The sequence below is a fragment of the Nelumbo lutea genome, chromosome 6 (assembly GCF_056320005.1).
Source record: "Nelumbo lutea isolate HS-2025 chromosome 6, American lotus-T2T, whole genome shotgun sequence".
NCBI lineage: Eukaryota > Viridiplantae > Streptophyta > Magnoliopsida > Proteales > Nelumbonaceae > Nelumbo > Nelumbo lutea.
In genome coordinates, this window is record NC_142689.1 from 52,403,738 (window position 1) to 52,418,654 (window position 14,917).

The following is a 14,917-nucleotide window of genomic DNA, read 5'->3' on the forward strand; positions in this document are numbered from 1 at the left end:
TAGAAAGAGAAGAGGATAGAGTTTACTCCCTACCATACCCTCACTCTCAGTTATTGCCTGCATTGATCAAAGAAGGGTACTTGAGTTTGTTGACATGGAAGCTGCCATTGGAACCCAAGCCAAGAGGGTACGATGAGAATGCCCACTGCGCCTACCACCACGGCTCAGGGCATGTGACCGATAGGTGTTGGCAACTTAAGTATGCAATTCAGAGGTTGATAGATGATGGACACATCACCTTTCAAGTGGAGCGACCAAAGAAGCAACCAATGGGGATCACTAGAAATCCCATGCCACCACACGGAGCAGGACCAAGCAATAGCATTCATTGCATCAATGAAGAGAGGTAGTTCATGGACCCCACAATGTTGATTGTTCTGATAGGGACCCTACCTACAGTACTAGTGCCATACATTCACTCACCTTTTGACACCATTTGCACTATTAGACCTCCTTTCTGCATCCTAGTCCCTTCTACACAGTCTGCCAATACCCCTTTCACCCCTTCCACTATATCAAATAATGACCTCCCTCGAAAACCCTTTGTCATTCTCTACCCAGAACTCTACGGAGAAAATTCATCTAAGATTCCTTGGAAGTATTACATTGAGCTAGTGGTGGCAAAAGTAGATCAAATTGATCCAGAACGTGGAGCCTTATTAAGATTTGGAAGATTTTTGCCCCCAAGATAGGTGACTAGGGCAGTGGATAAAGGGAAGGCAAAGATAGGGGAGGTGCCAGATGAAGAGAGCAAGAAGAAGGAGAAGGATGATTTCCTAAAGCCCGCCGAAAAGTCTCGATACAACGTAGTGGATCAGCTAGCAGATTTTAATACTTGGGTTGTTATTATCTTCAGAACATCACATAATCAAGTTATGGAAGTTTTCAAGAGGGCTCTTGTCCTCCCAAGTATAGAACCAAAAATGCTAGCACAGATGGTTAGCATGATTTTGGCTCCCCAAGTCAATAACCTTTTTCAGATGATGAGATCCCAATAGATGGTGTTACTCACAATCTTCCGTTGTATATCACAGTGACTTGAAGGGGAATGAGGGTCCCTATTTTCTTGGTGGATAATGGGTCTGGTCTCAATGTTTGCACTCTCAGAACATTACAAGCGCTTGGAATGGGTATACACGATATGAAGAAGAGACCCATTGCGATAAGGGCCTTTGATAATTTAGTTAGGCCAAATTTGGGAGATGTAACACTTAATGTGACTTTTGGAAAGGTTACTTATGAGATTTAGTTCCAAGTTCTAGACATGCAAGCATCTTTTACCCTGCTACTAGGGAGACATTGGCTTCATTCAGCTGGAGCCATACCATCTTCCCTCCACCAAAGATTAAACTTGGTCCATGATAATGAAATCATCACAATCTTTGGGGACAGTCAGATTGCACCAGCTACTGAATCCTCAGTTCAACACCTAGAGGAAGGTCTAGGTTTCTTCTTTTATCAGTTTGAAGAAGTGAATTCCATTGAGAAGGTTCGAGAGGCAAGGAAAGTTCAAAGGAGAATAGCACCACCCCTCCGATTGATGGCTCATATGAAGTTCGACCCTAGCAAAGGATTAGGTATTAAGCAACAAGGGAGATTGAACCCTGTTAAGGCTAAGGGATCTCTCCCTCATTTTGGAGTGGGCTATAAACCTGATGAACATGATCTATTTGGCCCACGAGGTGGGGAGAAGAAAGGTATACCTCTTTCAACACCACTCCATTTTGTCAACCCCAATAACCCAGCAACCATGCCTAAGCCAACACCAACCCCTCAAGTCATCCCTGAAACCCTCTTGACATTCCAAATATTTCATTGCTTTTTCTTGAAGGCCAAGATGATCGAAAGGACATCGGCTCATCATCAAAGGTCTTGGAGGAAAAGGATACTGAGGTAATCTGCATGCCCTATTGTCCCATCAATTGGGGAAAGGTGGAAATCCCAATCGGACTAGAGGTAATTGGCAATCTCTAGGATCATGCCATTTGGGAATCCTTGGATGCAGATGCATGTGTGATAGGAGGCAAATTCATGGAAGACCCTGCCCAATCAATTGTTCCTTTGCGGGAGCCGATTCGTATCTGGATGTCTTTTCTAACTACCTTGGGCCTAAAGACTCATTCTCTTGAGGTTCATTAAGCTGTAAATCTCAGACCAGGGGATCAATGCTTTCTACCCTGTGTCTCAACCCCGAAAGTAGTTTTTGTACTCCATTGATCTAAATGAAATGAAAATTCTTTTGTTGAACTACGAATGCCTAATCCCCCTCAAAAGGGTAAATAGGCAGCCTTGGTTTACAGCCTGGGCCCAATCGCTTTTTTGGAAAAATCTCCTTTTTGTCCAATTCTAGTTCCCATGTTTATTCCTCCTCTTGATCGTATAGGAACCCAAACCCATCTTACAAGCCTATGACTTCGACCTTGAGTTATACTTTGCTCTCATGGGGATAGAGGAGGAACCTCCTGAGGAGGAGATCCTTCAACGTTTCCTTGATTAGATTGAGCGACAAGAGGAAAGAAGATTAAAAAATGACTTAGAAGTTAATATTGAAACTAATGATGACCCAAAGTTGGTAAAAACTAGGAGCCCTTTAATCCCAAAGCAGAAGCTTGACATAATAAAGTTGTTGAAAGAATTTAAGGATGTGTTGGCATGTTCCTACAAAGACATGCCAGGATTGGATATAGACTTGGTGGTACATAAGATTCCCATATATCCCAATGCAAAGTGGTCTCTAAAAATTCAAGTGATGAGGTTATGAAACATTTCAAAGCAGGATTTCTAGAAGTGGCATCCTACCCTGAATGGTTAGCCAACATTGTACTAATGCCTAAAAAGGATGGGAAGGTTAGGATGTGTGTGGATTTTTGGGATTTAAATAAAGCTAGTCCGAATGATGATTTTTCCCTACCAAACATTGATATTCTTGTTGACGATAGAGTCGGACATGAAATGTTCTTTCATGGATGGATTTTCAGGATTTAACTAGATCAAAATGGTAGAGGAGGAAAAAGAAAAGATGGCCTTCATAACACCATGGGGAACCTTTTGCTACAAGGTCATGCCGTTTGGGCTTTAGAATGCTAGGGCAACTTATTAGGGAGTAATGATAGTGCTTTTTCATGACATGATACACAGAGAATTGAAGGTATACGTGGATGACATGATTGCCAAGTCCAAAAAGGCAGAGAATCATTTAAAGGACCTTAGAAAGTTCTTTGAAGACTTAGGAAATTCCGCCTCAGGTTAAATCCCCAGAAATGCATATATGGGGCATCATCAAGAAAGCTATTGGGCTTTATCATTAGCCAAAAGGGGATTGAGATCAACCCTACTAAGGTCAAGGCCATTGTTGGTATGCCTCATCTCCAAATAGAAAAGGAAGTCATAAGTTTTTTGGGAAGGTTGCAATATATCTATAGATTCATAGTGCAACTTATGCCAATATGCAAACCAATTTTCAAGTTGTTAAGGAAGAATACCCCAGTGAAATGGAATGAAGACTGCCAAAAAGCGTTTAACAAAATTAAGGAGTGCATAACCAATCCACCAATATTAGCTCCCCTTAGGATTGGGGAACCCTTAAATATGTATTTGTTAGTACAGGAAGATGTTGTTGGATGCATACTGGGACAGCATGATGAGATAGGTAAAAAGGAAATAGCCATTTACTACCTAAGTCGGAAGTTCTATGACTATGAAACAAGGTGCACTATGCTAGAAAAAACATGTCTAGCTCTCATTTGGGACTGTTAGAAGCTTCACCATTACCTATTAGCTCATCCGGTGTTGCTCATTTCTAGAATGGACCCCATCAAGTATTTGTTTGAGAGACAAGTAGTCACCAGTCAAGTTTCCTGTTGGATCATGCTCTTTTCTAAATATGACATCAAGTATGTGACACAAAAGGCAAGCAAAGGGCAAGCCATTGCAGACCATTTATTTGATAACCCCACCTCAGAGTATGAGCCAATCCCAACAAGTTTCCTAGACGAAACCATTTTGGAAATACAAGTGGGGACAAGGTGGAAGGCATACTTTGATAGAGCATCAAATCAAAATGGATGGGGAGCGGGAATGGTCCCTGTGGACCCCCGAGGCACTCACTTTCCTTTATCTATCTGTTAGACTTTCCCAACACCAATAACACATGTGAATGGGAAGCATGCCTAAGAGTGGTCCAAATGGCACTGGACTGGGGCATCAGTGAATTGGAGATTTTTGGGGACTTTTTCTTGGTCATTAGCCATGCCAAGGGTGACTAGGAATTGCAGGATGAGCGACCAACATTGTATTATAATTGTCTCAAGGAGTTGATAAAAAAGTTTGAGTGCATTTCCTTCAATTACCTGCTTAGAGAAGACAACCACTTTGCGGATGCTTTAGCCTCCCTCGGATCAGCCATACGCTTACCTCCCAACATGGTAGTAGAACCAATTGATTTAAGTTGGGATAGTGAGCCTGCCTACATGAGTAGCATATTAGCAATCACAATAGAAGATGATGAGATAGATGGTAAACTGTGATTTTATGACGTCAAGAATTTCTTGGAGCATCAAGCATTTTCAGAGGGGGCAAATCCCAAGGTGAGAAGAACTATAACCAGGCTGGCAAGGCATTTCATCATAGCAAGAGGGATATTGTATCAAAAGTCCTCGTGATTTCCTTGGTTGAGATGTTTAGATGAAGAAGAAGTGCAAAGAAAGATGGAAGAGGTACATGGTGGCATATGTGTCCCTCACATGAATGGGCATATGTTGGCCAAAAAGTTGCTCTGAATGGGATTTTATTGGATGACAATGGATGAGGATTGTTGTCGACATGTGTAGAGATGTCATGGTTGTCAAGTCTTTGATTGAAAGATAAATACACCTTCTTCAGAGCTATATTGTTTCACTACACCTTGGCCTTTCTCAGTGTGGGAATTGACATGGTCGGTCTACTGCAACTTGCAACTAATGGACATAAGTTTATATTAGTCACTATTGATTATTTCACTAAGTGGGTAGAAGCAATGCCCATAACCCATCCGACAATGACCAAGATAGTTCAATTCATCAAGAGCAACATCATTGCCAGATATGGAGCACCTTGTGAGATCATCTCAAATAATGGAAAGAATTTCATTGGAAAGGAAATCACTACCCTTTGCAATCATTTCTATTTCTTAATTCTAATTCATTTTGGATCCAACCGAAATAGGATTTAATTTGTTTATACTTTCTATTTATATTAATTAAATTATATATATATATTTATATTTATATTAATTAAATTTATATAAATTAATATATATTAATATTATATTATCTAAATTATCTAAAAATTATCTAAATCTATCTCTATTCTATTATTTATTTCTATTCTATTAATAAAATAGATGTTTCATTTATATTCATTTTTTTATACAGTTGCGTTCATCCCCTTATTGACCTCAAATGAATGGAGCAGTAGAGGCTGCAAACAAAAATTCTGAAGAAGATGTCTCTTACCTACAAGTCTTGGCAAGATATGTTACCATGTGCTCTCTTGGCTTATTGCACATCAGTCAGGACATCGACTGGGGCTACGCCATATTCTTTGGTGTATGGCATGGAGGCCATCCTACCAACAGAGGTTGAAGTTCCATCTTTGCGTATGATATTAAAAGACACACGTGTATCCGGCTTTTATTCCCGATCTACCGTGATTCCACAGTTCTCATAATGGTGTTGAGTTCATCGCAACTCCGTGTGTGTTTGGGATTCATCGCAAATCTGTGTGTGTTTGGGTTCATTGTAAACACGCACATGTTTTAGCTTTATCGTAGATTTTCAATAGTTGAAGTTCATCGCAACTTGTACTGGGTATGAATTCATCACAATCGCAGATCTACGATGAGCTTATCGCAAATGCGCGATGGGTTACGGATTCATCACAGGAATCCACGTAGCATTGGTTTGGCACCCTCTGTACTCTGATGGTCTTAGTGACCACCATGTACGTACATTAGCTCCAATGCTTATCGATAAGTGGGAGCTTATCGATAAGAACTTGCCTTCGTATTTGTTTTTAGATTTTGGGGTGATTTGGTTTGCATGCGTTACGTCTGGGAATTTACCTTATTTTTGTGATTTTGTGTAGGTGGGATGCATCTTGTGTCTACGATGGGGACTCCCTATGTTCCACGGTTTATCCCCTTCTCTTTTGGTGATTTCCTTCTTGTCAATGGTCAATGCTACGCCTTGTTTGTGTGTTTTAGCCACCTTGACTATTGACGAGAAGGACATTAGCAAAAGACATTGGAAATTATTGTGTGTGATACTCCTTCCTAGCAATGGGCAAGCTAGTGCTGAGTTTCTGTATTTCAAACCCCCATGGCCGTTGCAATTTGTGTTGCCTTTTTTTGGCAATGTCCAGGTTCATGCATTCATGTTAATAGTGATCCTATGTTCACTCGATATTTAGAAGTGATGTGAAGCTCTGAAGGAAAACATTATCGCAACTCTTGTTTTGGTAAAGCAGATCGTGCATATTCCTTAGTTTGGAAATTTAGTGCAACTATTGAAATAAGATTTAAAATTGGGTGTTTTGCGAACTTTTATAACTCGAGTGTTGCTACGATTGGACTGTGAGGGTGTTGGCATATGTACAACTCAAACTTTAATCGTAGACTGCTAGAGGGAGAAATCGAGTGTCATACTGATTCCCAAGATATACCGTTGAGCCATACCATTCTAAAATCAAGGATTAACATCATCACACCATAGGTACTTATCAAAACGTACTAGGCGCGCTTTCAAGTTTAAAGGGCCGACGCGATTTGTTGAGCAACATGGTATGGGTATTCGGAGTCTCAAGTTTTATTGCAAACTGCCTCATATTTATCATGAGTGAACACGTCTGTATGTTTCATGGTGATCGACCGTCATAACTAGCCTCTAATCACAATTTGTTAAAGAGGAGAGAGAAATCGGCTATTGTTACATTTCTCAAAATTTTGCTAGGTGCCATAAGGTTGTTGTACGCAGGGAAAGGCTTGGTTGGGGAGCGGCCTATTTGAAAGACAGAGGAAGGCTTGTAAGAAAGGAAGAACGAGGCTTTTGGGTCAGGGTTGCACGACAGGAGAGTTAGGGCGTACTCGGGAGTACTAGATGGTAAATGCATAGGATCAAATGAGTTCTAATGTGAGGAGGATCTCTATTTATGGAGGTCCTGAGATCTTAAAATGTAGGAGATGAGGACATTCGCTCCATATCGGGGAAGGGAATATTTGATTTGCTATCAATTATTGGATGCGCTACTGGAGTATCACCACATGTCTCATGAGGATATTTTCAAGAATTGGTTATCCTTATCCTTGAGATCCCTCATTACTCACGTGTGCTACTACCTTTTTGCACATCATAACTAATCCTATTCGACAACAGTGACGTCACCGTTCGGTGGTTGGTACTTCATTAATTCCACGTGGTGGTTCACAGAGTCCCTTGCTGTCGTGGATTCGCATGTGTCCAGGCACATGTAAGCCGAGCCCATGGCGAGTTCATCACGCAAGTTGTGAGTTATGAGTTCATCGCACGCTCAGGTGTGCTTGGTTCTCTTGGACGGGTCTTTTTAAAGTTTATTTAGGTTTAGGCGTTGACTGGACTTGGTGGACCACATGTTTATCGTGGTTTTGCTTAATGTGTTGTGGTTCATCGAAAAGGTGGCGATGTACCACAATTTCATTGCAGCATGGGGGTTGATTGCAAGCTGCTCGTAAGTGCTTTTATGGTGTTACTCTAGGTGTTTGAGTGTTCTTTGAGTGTCTGGGTGAGCTGTACATACCTACATTAACCCCCTGCTTATTGGTAAATGGAAGATTATCGATAAATATATTGCCTTTTCATCTTCGGGTTTCGCAGTAGTTTCGCCTGTGTGTGGTGGGTTTGGTGTTTTTGCTTGATTTGTAGTTTTGTATCGATCGCATGCACTCTTTGGCTTAATCCCCAGTCTTTTGGTGATTTATTTTCTCGAAACAGTCAGTGTTGCACGTTAATTGTGTGCTATAACCCCTCGACGGTTGACTCTAATAATGACAATGTGAACTCTAATAATGAGTGCAGCCTTTTCACAATCGGTGTAAGAGGTGGTTGATGACTAAGTTACGGCCGTAGTCATCATTTCGCTTATTCCAGTATAAGAGGTGTCACGTGCGTCGATTGGTTTCTGGTGTGTCTGTTCGGTTTCTGGTGTGTCCCATTTTGTTAGGGGTAGATTTGTGAGTTGTTTTATATTGCCTTTCATGATGATTCATCTAGGTGTGTCTGTTCGGTTCCCCGTCGCCGGGCCATGGGTTTTTTATTAAAAGGGTGCAGTGTCTCCTATACTCCCTTGCGATTTGTGTTTAGTGATCACAACAGTGCGTAGATGGCTATCAGCAAGTTTGTGGGTTCTAATTCATCGTTTCTGGCGGGGTCGACACCTAGTAGGGTAGGTGACAATTCGGAACTGGCATTGGTCCGTCAGCTGCTTGTGCAATATTATGAGGAAAATTTCATAGCCCCTTTGGGGTACGAAGCCGTGGAAGGAGTTCCTGTCCAAGGTGTTCGTTTGGGTGACAGGGGCAGTGGTGAAATTCGCAGAAGAGATCATTTGAGGTGGTTGGTTACCACCCTTCAAACTTACTTTCGTTGTCGTCGGTCCGACGTTAAACACCCTTGCGACGATAATGTCCGAAATATGAATCTCCCTTTTGACCAGATATCTTGGTCTGTCCCCACGTAGTGGTTGAGGACTTGTGGGAGTTTTTCTTCCATCGGCTTTTACGTCGAGTATTTTGAAGAATGCGTCATTCGACTGGTGCATGTATTCTGGAAAGCCGGTCTTGGAGAGTCGTCGTTGGTTTATGGGTAGTCGCTGAGGGACGTGCGTCATCGCGTTGAGGCAGCTGAGGCAAGGCTGGTTGAAGCTTCTAAGAAGCTCGCAGACCTTGAGGCGTTTGAAGCTCAAAGGCCTCTGCTCAAGAGCATAGAAGCAATGAGGGATGAGTGGGCCACTCTATGAAATCTGTATTATTTCATATGTTTGTAATTATGTGAATTAATTTTGAATGAATTCAATGTGTTTCTCCGCATTGTAGTGCACTTAATTTACTATCTTTCACATTATATTGTATTTCTGAGAACGAATTGTGAGTAGCTTTAGTCTGGTTTAATCGTTTGCAACCGGATTACACCCATCGTGTGGTGATGTTTATCCTAATTTAAGCAATGCTCATTTCGGTTCCACAGTTCAGCTACATTGTTACCCTCCCCTTGGGTGTTGGTAATCTTGCTCCCCCCTTCTATGTGCTTGGGCCTCGCTGGTTGATCTGGATATAGCGATTATGTTGTCGGTCCTTCTCGGACTGTTAACCATTCAAGGAAGGAATGACTTGTACGAGGGACGTTCTCTGTGTGACAGCTGAATCGATTTCGTGTCTACCTCTTGTCGAAGACATTCGATTTAGTTTCCTATCGGCGTTCTGTAATTGATTAGGGCTGAGGGGTGTATTTGGGGCAGCCACGTGATGCTCGTTGGTAGTGGCCTTTCAATTGTCGCTTCGAAATCATTGCAGTTCAGTCCCACGTGTGGGGTGAATTCGATATCCAATATGATTCGGTGGCAGTTACGGATGTGGCATTTCGTTTGAATTAATGCGAGTCTCTGATCCCGCCTCTCTAGGGGTGTTTGAGTAATTTCATGTAGTTACTTTTCCACTAAGGATCATTTTGGGTATTGGACAGGCATCCGTTCATCTTCGCCGGCGCGGCGCCATTTAGTTTGCTACGCGTGCGAGTATCGGACAATCTCTATAAAACTAGAGAAAGGGTCCTCGATAGTTTTCCTTTCACATTCAGTTTGTGTTTTCATCTCCCAATGCCTTTTCGTTATTTTAGACTATTTGTTTTCCTCTCTTGTTCCGCTCTCCGTCTATGGCTCCACGTCGTCGCCAAGTTGTTAGGGTGTTCGAGGAGCAGGTGGGGAAGAAGGTTGAGAAAAAGGTTGAATGACCCTTTATTGACTTCATTAGGGAGGTTGATATGGTGGAGTTGCTGTCGGAGAAGGAGGCCGTTCTAGCCATCATGGGGGAGCAGGGTTTTTGGCCTCCGGTTCCAGTAACTAGAGGCGTAAAGGGCATATTCAATCCCATTTGGGGAGATGAACTGTTGTGCTTGTGTGGTCAGTCCAACCAATCTATGTTTTACAAGTGTTAGGAACCTAGGATTGATAGTTCGAAATCTCCCAATAGCTACATTGTGTGGGCGGAGTTTATTTTCGAAAACCCGATGTATTGTCAGATGTTGCAGGATTCCAGCCTACTTAGGCTTGTAGACTGTTACACGGGTCTATTTGGTAGGGAAGGTGTGAAGTATGTGGAGCCTTTGTGGGAGCACCGGTGCTGCCGCACCCACATGTTCGTCGAGGCCTTTGGGGAGTTCACGGTGACAGTTGAAGACGCGGCTGCCTTGCTGGCGGTGCTCTATCTACCCACCATCTCCAGCATGTTGAATCTGTTCCGGTAGATTACAGGGAGTTGTGCAACGAGCTTCACCGTGAGATCGCGGTGTTTAAGGCACAAGAAGATCAGACTACCTCTCGTGGAAAGATGTTGTTAAACCATTGGTTGGAGTTCTGGTTTGAATCCCGTGGCGGACGAGACTTAATGGTGAGAAGCGTGGATAGTCTGTGCCATCTCGCGGCTTTCATTTTGTACATCGTCTCTCAGTTCCTCTTCCCCGGTCCTCCGGACTATGGTTTGCGTACTTCACTGGTGTTACTTGCTATCGCTGCATCTGAGCATCAACTTCCCCTGGCTTCGATGTTCATGGGGTATCTCTATGAGCAGTTGGATGACACTGTGCAGCAATTAGTGGATCTAAGCTGCAAGAGTCGTGTTAGTTACATATCTGTGCCATTTCTATGGATGTATTTGTGCGAGCGGTTCGGTCTTGCCGTCATCCCGCGCTCGCTCCACCATTTCTGGGTCCCTATAGCAACCTTGCACAGGGAAGAATTCAAAAATAAAATTTTTGAAGTTTGCAGAGGGAAGAGGTAGTTGCAGGCCGCTCGTTATAAGAACTTCAAGATGGATGAAATCGGTGTGAAGTAGGCTTCATTGGACGGGTTTGAATGGAGGCCTTATGTTCACCCAATTCACAATGCCATCCCGTTTTGTGTTGGCATGCCTGTTCTAGAGTCACAAATCAACAATGTGCTATAGATGTCGACAGTCTTGCCACGGGTATAGTGAAGTTAGTCGCACGACTCAAGGTGGTGGCCTACCTTGACCGCAATGGTGAGGTGCAACTGGCAATCTACCATCCAGATCGGGTGATGCATCAGTTTGGGTATGATGATCTAGGTGGCCAGTTTCTGTAGTCCTCGACAGAGGACGTTTTTTGGACTCGGCGGCACAATCGTGCTTTTTCGGGATGCTCACATTTTCCGATTGTGGGTTTATTCAGGGTGCCGAGGTATAGGGCTCTACAGTTATCATATCTTTGTGCACTATTCGTAGGTTTCCAGGAGGTAGTCAGAAAGACCTCTAGGCTTCGTCATTCCTTAGTCCCTCCGGAGGGTCACGTCGCCAACCGTGGTGCAATCCTTACCCCTGTCGTGCTACAGTCATCGAAGAGGGTTGGGGCCAAGCGCAAGAAGGGGCCTTTGGTCTTAGAGGGGGGGGGGAGCAATCGTCCCCCTGTTGCAAAGAGGGTAAGGTCTACGTGGGTGCCCCGCCCTCCACAGTCCAATGTTGTGACAAAACCTCCAACTATCGCCTCATTGCATGCACCTGTAGATGGCCAGGGGGCTCCAACAACAACTCCTACAGAACGGGCTTCTCCAGTTTTGAAGCCGGCGGAGCTAGCAGTTGTGGTATCCTCTCCCGGGGGAGCTATCATTCGATTATCGAGTGGGCGAATGAAGAGGAAGGCTCCCCTTCACCCAAAATGATGATTCGGTAAGCTTCTTATAACTTGTGCTGTATTTTTCTTTTTGGTTTGTGTTGAAACGAAGCTGTGCTAAGCTTGTTTATTTTTGTGTTTTTTGCAGCATATTCGGAGTGATGGCGATCAGGCTGTCACAGATGCTCCAGTGGTCCCTCCGGAGCATACAGCGGAGGCCTCAGTAGCCTCCTCTGTTAGGGCAGGTTTGGTGAGTACTTATGCCCGTGACATACTTTTAGTTTGTTCTTTTTTATTATATGTTGCAAGGACTAACTGTGAAACAGTCTTTTGTTCTAAGGCGGGTTGACCGAAATAAAGCTCAACCAAATGAAGGTGTTTCAGGAGTTGATGAGGCAGGTCAAGAGGTAAGTCATGGTTGTATTTCGTTGTCTGTTCGTTACTTGGCCTGTGACCAGTCTCGTTAGGCTGACTGCTTGTATCTGACTTTATCACAGCTCTCTTCTCTGAATATCCTTCTGGGGCACCAGACATGCTTTCTTTAGGCGTCTAGCCAAGGAATTGAGGGCAACGCAGCCCCCCAGGATTGAACCCGTGGTTGTTGAAGATGTTGAAGGTGGCCATAATGTCTGTGGCTCTTTTGTCCAGGAGGTACACCAGGCCAGTCAGTCAGCTGTGGGGTTAGAGGCAGCAACAAATCGTGTAGAATTTGCTATTGCTGTTGATGATGCTGATGCCTCTAGGTCCCCCGTTGCGATTAGCGGTGCTTCCGGGAATGCCCCTCCACAGCCTAAGGTCGACAACGTTGTAGCACCTGAGGCTTCTGGAACACCACTCGGGAGATGGAAACATAGAGCCTGAGTTTACTTTTCCCCCTCGAGGAATTGTCATATGAGGAGAGGCTGGCCTAGATACGGCGGGAATTACTAGAGTACTGTGATAACCATAACCTCCCATTTCTGCATTTTCCGGTGGTGGATCCGGTTCTGGTTCAAGGCAAAAGCGTGCAGTACAACATTTCTAGTGCAGTTGCCGAGTTCGCGTCAACTACGATTCGTACGGGGTGGTTACTAGAAGGAAGACTACACCTCGAGGTCGTAGGTCCTGCTCTAAACACTGTTGCCACGCTAATGAATCGTGTAATGGCCATTCATCAGAGGATTTGTCATGGGCTGATTTCGCTTGCTGGCTGCAAGCGTGTCGAGCTTTTTTCGTCGATGGGCTTCTTCATGGACTAGATAAAGGATCGTGTCATGGTGAAAGTGCATGCTTTTTGGAAGGCTGGTCGGGACATACCGCAAATGGATTTGTTTCATTCCATGAAGGATGTTCATGGGCGCCGGAGGGTAGTTGAGGCTGTAGTCGTCAGAGTCACGAAGAAGCTTGAGGATTTAAGGGAAGAATGTGCACAGCAAAAGTAGATCCTTGAAGACTACCAGGCAGAGTTAGAGAACTTAAAGAAATTTGAAGACACTAGTGGGGTATTGGATGCTATATCTGCCATTCGGAAGGAGTGGGCCAAATGACCACTGGTCGTGTTGTGCTATAATGGACTGTTTTGGGGTTGTCCCGTTATTGTATGATGATAATTTTGTTGAATAGTGCAGAATTCGATTGTGTTCAGTAAAGAACTGGATTGTGTTTAACCTTGTCAATCACATTGTGTGTTTCTTGTCTTACGTGGTAACACTTATCACAGTGTTTTAAGGTAATTGAACGAGGTTACTAGTGGGCTTATAGGATTATTAAGTGTGTCATTTGTTATGACTGAGTCTTCTAGCTGGACTTCGTGAGCGATAATCCGTAGTTTGGATATGTACAAAACTTGATCGCTGATAAGCCTATATTTCTACATATTTTCATACCTCTAACTTGATGATTTTGGTAATAATGTTTTTAGAATTAACATGATTTTGTACTAATTATGATGAAATTGTCTTGCAAGATGATGTGGAGCTTAATTGTACAATTTTAAGGATGAATTTGATTTAATTGATCAAGATAATCATAGAGGAAGGACCAAGCAACAATGATGCTCCATGATGTAGCCATGAAGGAGAGAATCCATTGAAATCGGATCTGATATGTATGCACAAAAATCAGGAAATTTCCTCTGTTGATATAGTTCTCGTATTTTGGGCATAACTTTCTGCCTACAACTTGGATTAGGTGATTCAAACGGCTAATTAAAGCTAAGAGATAGGGCTACAACTCTTGTATTTATCCCTCAACCTAATTCTGCTAACAAGCAAATGCAATTCGAGTTATAAGTTTCGAATCTGGCAGTTGGCAGTGCAGAAGAGATAGGAATTCAAATGAAAGACTAAAAGACCTAATTTGTGTTGAATTATGAGTCTGCATTGAGAAGCAATTGAGGGAAACTGCACTATAAAAAGGACCATAGACTCAAGGCAAAGGGGCACATCCTTAGAGAGAATTCAGTAGAGAAAGGAAGAGGAAGCTGTCTCAACACATTAGAAGAGAAGATGAAGCAATTTCAGCACGCCAGAGAAGGACAGGAAGAATCCGAATTCAAGAGAGAGGAAGGCTTAGTTGCTGCACTTGTCTTTGACCTCTAAAGGCTAAAATTTTCTTGTTATTCTATTCATTCTTTGATGTGTTCTTGCTGTGTTTCCCCTTTAATTTTCTTGAGTATGTTGAATTTAATGATGTCTAGCTAAATTCTCTTAGCTAAGGTTTAGATGGATTTTGATCTTAAGATTATATAGTTATTTGTTTAATTCAATTCAAAACCTTTATTATTTGCATGAGAAGTTTTTATTGCGATGCTTAATGCTTTAAAAGAATTGGCCAATCTTTTAATGATTTGATGATTCATGCACGATTGACCAAGGGATTGTTATGAATTAAATTCCTAGGCAATAAAAATCGCATGATAGACTATGATATCGAAAGATGATTAGCTCATGTGTGGGAATCAGGGAAGCTTAGTGAGTCAAATCCCCTTCAATGCTTAGAGGTTTCCAAAGAAATTAATGCTTATTTTT

General features: G+C 42.9%; 1 long non-coding RNA gene across 2 annotated transcripts; it reads left to right on the forward strand.

Annotated features, from left to right (window-relative positions):
* Positions 1 to 9,767: 9,767 nt before the first annotated feature.
* LOC148848897 (uncharacterized) lies at positions 9,768 to 13,537 on the forward strand. 2 transcript variants are annotated; one of them, XR_016101229.1, is made up of 4 exons: positions 9,768 to 11,965; positions 12,058 to 12,159; positions 12,236 to 12,316; positions 12,407 to 13,537. It is a non-coding gene; the product is annotated as an uncharacterized LOC148848897 (long non-coding RNA). The 2 variants fall into 2 exon arrangements; XR_016101230.1 differs by having other exon boundaries at positions 10,512 to 11,965; positions 12,250 to 12,316.
* Positions 13,538 to 14,917: the final 1,380 nt, after the last annotated feature.